This window comes from Nicotiana tabacum, chromosome 18, assembly GCF_000715075.1.
Source record: "Nicotiana tabacum cultivar K326 chromosome 18, ASM71507v2, whole genome shotgun sequence".
Classification (NCBI taxonomy): Eukaryota; Viridiplantae; Streptophyta; class Magnoliopsida; order Solanales; family Solanaceae; genus Nicotiana; species Nicotiana tabacum.
The window spans coordinates 50,810,138-50,814,412 of NC_134097.1; the positions used below are offsets into that span (position 1 = coordinate 50,810,138).

At 39.4% G+C, this 4,275-nt stretch overlaps 1 pseudogene; it reads left to right on the forward strand.

Annotated features, from left to right (window-relative positions):
• Positions 1-1,423: 1,423 nt before the first annotated feature.
• LOC107791882 (ATP synthase subunit alpha, mitochondrial-like) lies at positions 1,424-3,563 on the forward strand (annotated as a pseudogene).
• Positions 3,564-4,275: the final 712 nt, after the last annotated feature.

A 4,275-nucleotide genomic window follows, 5' to 3' on the forward strand; every position in this document is an offset into this window, starting at 1 on the left:
CCCAGCATAGGAGCCTATGGTTCCATTCTTGTTGTTGCCGGAGGTACACATCCCTCTTCTCGGTGTGGAACAATATACGAGAAATAGATGCTAAGCGTGCAATGTCCTATGACAGTGTTGAAGTAGTGAACTATTGCCACCATAGCAGTGGTATACAACTTTGGACCTAACGGCCGGTATAGTAGTTGCGGAACTACTTAGCCGAGAGAGGACAACCTCTTGTTTCTGCTCCTCTTTCTTCGCTTCGGGGACGGAGGTCCTACGGTAGATAACAGCAGGCACAAGCAAGTTGATCGAAGGGGACCAGCATTTCTACTCCTCCACTGAGGAGCAGTTCTTGCGAGAAGCAAGGGATGTCGTGAACGGTGGGAGGTCACAAAGAATTGACTGATTCATAGAGTGATCCTATGATCGATACAGGATATAGACTATCTCATTCTTTACTCTTTTCTATTTCTAAAAATAGAAGGGTGACTAAACTTCTCGGCTAGAACTACCTAAAAGAAGGGTCTTATGGTCGGGAGAACTACCTAACTAAAGAAAAATAGTGTTCTTTTTAAGAGTAGGCGTGGATAGCTTTTTGCGAGGAAACTTGCAAGTACAGTTTGGGGGGAGGCGGGCGACAACCCTACCTTATGAGTATTCGAACTATAACAATTCCGGTGAACAATCACTCACTTTTGACACTTGTATGATTTAGAAGATGATCCAGAATTGGGCCAATCACGTTTATTAGAAGTCGACAATAGAGTAGTTGTACCAACAAAAAGTTATATATGTTTTATTGTAACATCTGCGAATGTATCTCATAGTTGGGTTGTACCTTCCTTAGGTATCAAATGTGATATTGTACCTGATCATTTAAATCAAACCTCTATTTTCGTACAACGAGAAGGATTTTACTATGGTCAGTGCAGTGAGATTTGCGGAACTAATCATGCCTTATACCTATCATCATAGAAGTTGTTCCTAGGAAAGATTATGGGTCTCGAGTATCCAACTAATTAATCCCACAAATCGGGGAAGCTTAAGCAGAAATGAAAGAGGAGGGTGAGGGAAGCCACTAAATTGAGGGCTTCGCTCACTCGCTCTAACACTAATTTCATTGATAGCGAGTGGAGTGCATTAGACCCTTTCGAGATAGGGGTGAGTACAACATGAGCTCGTAAGTAAAGTACAGAACGAGAATTGTCTACGAAGCAGAGTGACCTCATCTTCCCTACTTCTAGCGAAGCTTCTAGCTCAAAATAATTGGAATTTTGGTATGGTGGGAATACTGTCGACCATTACGAGTGACAGCAAAGCCAAGCCGTATAAAGGCGAGCAACCCTTATAAAAAAAGCAAACGGCCTACTTATAGACTATCAACAGTTCATCAATATCAGTAGGGGTCCTCTTGTCTAAAAAAAGGAGTCAACCCAATATGGACAATGATAGGCAGACCAAAGATTTACGCAGTCCTTGCATCCTTGCTTTGAGCACCGTTATAGCAGAATTCGAATCCGCTAGCTCAGATGAGTGGCTCTTGGTTTCGTAAACATATCTATGTTGTTACTTTCTCACTAGCAATGAGTAGGCAACTTCGGATGCTTATAGATATATGGATTTGGTAAAGATTTGCTAAGCGTGTGCTTTCTCAGGTGCTAGTTAGAATAGAGATACTCAGATTCTAACTTGAGAATGTTACAGAACTATGAAATAAGGACATTCTGATCGACCCGATTGGTTCTCGTTCTAGTTTGGCGGAAAGGTGAAAAACACTAAATCTTTCTTCCTGGTTGGTGGACGATGGGGGTTGGTTGAAGATGATTTTACACGATGTTAAAAATCAGTCTTGAAGTGAATGAATTAGAAAGAATCAAATTATGATTAGAAATTATAAATTTGTTAGGGTAATTATTAGGGCTTTCGGAACTGTTCTAGCTCTTTCCTGCCTACGTTTTCTGATAGGCTTTGATAGAAAGATTGCGCTAGAATGGATCTTTCTTTTACTCTTTTGTTTAATCTTAGTTGCTATAGCTTATAAAAAAAGACTATGAACAAGAAGAAAAAGGAATGTGATTCTTTTTGTTTAATACTTTTTTCTCGTTTTTTATTTGTCTTCGTTCTTCGTTCATTCATCATGGACTCTCTTTTGTCTTTCCTGGGGCTGGCAACTTCTTTTATTTGTTATCTTTCATCTGCGGAAAATGAATGTGGCAATTCCGCGGCAGAATCAGAAGGTCTTCCCCACCTATAATCCGAGTCATGTTCGAAATCGCTAAACACCTTTAGGAATGTTATAGCAGCAGAGAATGAGGCTGAAATCTATCAGCGTATAAGATTCTTGGAGAACCAAGATTACAACAATATCCCACCCCAGATCAATCTCGGGGACTATGGGCAACTTGTTCGCAAAAACATCAATTTGGCGATCAATGTTAACCACTTTCGAACTATTTATGATATGGAGTACTTTGACCTTCAAGTATTAGGTAAAAAAGGGCCTTTTACAGGATAAACTCCTAAATTTACTACTTGAAGAGCAAAATCTTTCTCAAATTCCAGAGAGATCTCCTTATTCGAACATTAGGAAAGAAGCTTATCACTTTCTGGAGGACCAACTAAGACCTGTTGGCGATCCAAGTCATGCCTTTCAACACAATATTCTTGATGGGAGTCTAAACGTTTTTATTTTTGATTTGAATTTGAGAGGTAGATGTTCAAGCCTTTACCAGGATTTTCTAAGTTATTTCGTTGACAACTGATTCAATTCGGATCTTGCTCCTCTACAATTTTTGGCCCATATTCTGTGTATTCAATGGGGAATATATCCGTGATAGTGGAATTCATGCATTAATAATCTATGATGATCTTAGTAAACATGCGGTAGCATATCGAAAAATGTCATTATTCTTACGCCGACCACCAGGTTGTGAGGCTTTCTAGGGGATGTTTTCTATTTACAGTCCTGTCTATTAGAAAGAGCAGTTAAATGATCGAACTAGACAGGCGCAAGCAACTTGACCACCTTACCCATCATTGAAACACAAGCTGGAGACGTATCGACCTATATTCCCACCAATGTGATCCCCATTACTGATGGACAAATCTATTTGAAAACACTGCTCTTTAATCGCGGAATTAGACCTGCGATTAACGTTAGCTTATCTGTTAGTCGCCTCAGGTCTTCCTCTCACTTGAAAACTATGAAACAAGTCTACGGTAGTTCAAAACTGGAATTGAAAAAATATTGCGAAGTGGTCGCCCTTGAACAATTTGGCCCAGACCTTGATGTTGCGACTCAGGCATTACTAAATAGTGGTGCAAGTCTAGCAGAAGTACCAAAACAACCACAATATGCACCACTGCTAATTGAAAAACAAATTCAAGTCATTTATGCAGCTGTCAATGGATTCTGTGATCGAATGCCACTAGACAGGATTTCTCATTACGAGAGAGCCATTACAAATAGCGCCAAATCAGTATTAATACAGTACTTTTTAGAAAAAGGTGGCTTAACTAATAATAGAAAGATGGAACCAGATACATTCATAAAAGATAGTGCTTTAGATTTTATTTAATACAATACAAGGAAAGGAAAAAGGTCTCTTAAGGGTACCAAAAATAATGGACTTAATAGTTCTTTTGCTATCTATGAAGTAGGATGAGTGTCCTACCTAATTCAGTGTTAGGTAACCAAGTTAAATCCCGACGGAGCTCTTGAATGGGTGAACATCCTAATGGATGAGTATGGGCACGTTATACATCTCATATTAGACCCTAAAAAAAAGCAAAAATAGCTGAAAAGAGCCTGCTTCCTTTATCATATATATGAGATTGGCGGGCCTTTTTAAGAAAAATGTGAGCCACTATCGGTTGTAGTATTCTTGACATATCAAGTCAATAGGGCGAGGCCCCTAGAAATGGGGGGAAAGGGGAGTGGGTAAGCGGGCTCCTTTCACTTGACTGGTTAGTTAGGAGTGATCTTTTTCGCACATCTCAACTCTTTTTTCTCTTTCAAACTAGGAGGATTGGCATTTGGCTAAGATGTAATCTATCTCTGTCCTTGGTTGTAGTGGAACTTTGGATTTATTTAGCAAGGAACCGTTTCACTCGGTATCGAATGATCAAAGTTAAAATCTTTAGGCATCTTTTGAGCATGTTCAACTTCCAAAATTCCTGGTGTCCTATGCTACGACATTATCATTGAAAGAAAGCATGGCTAGTAGATAACTATTTTGTTATTTTAGAAAGTGATCAAGTCTTTTAATCTTGTTCGGGCTTGGAAAATCT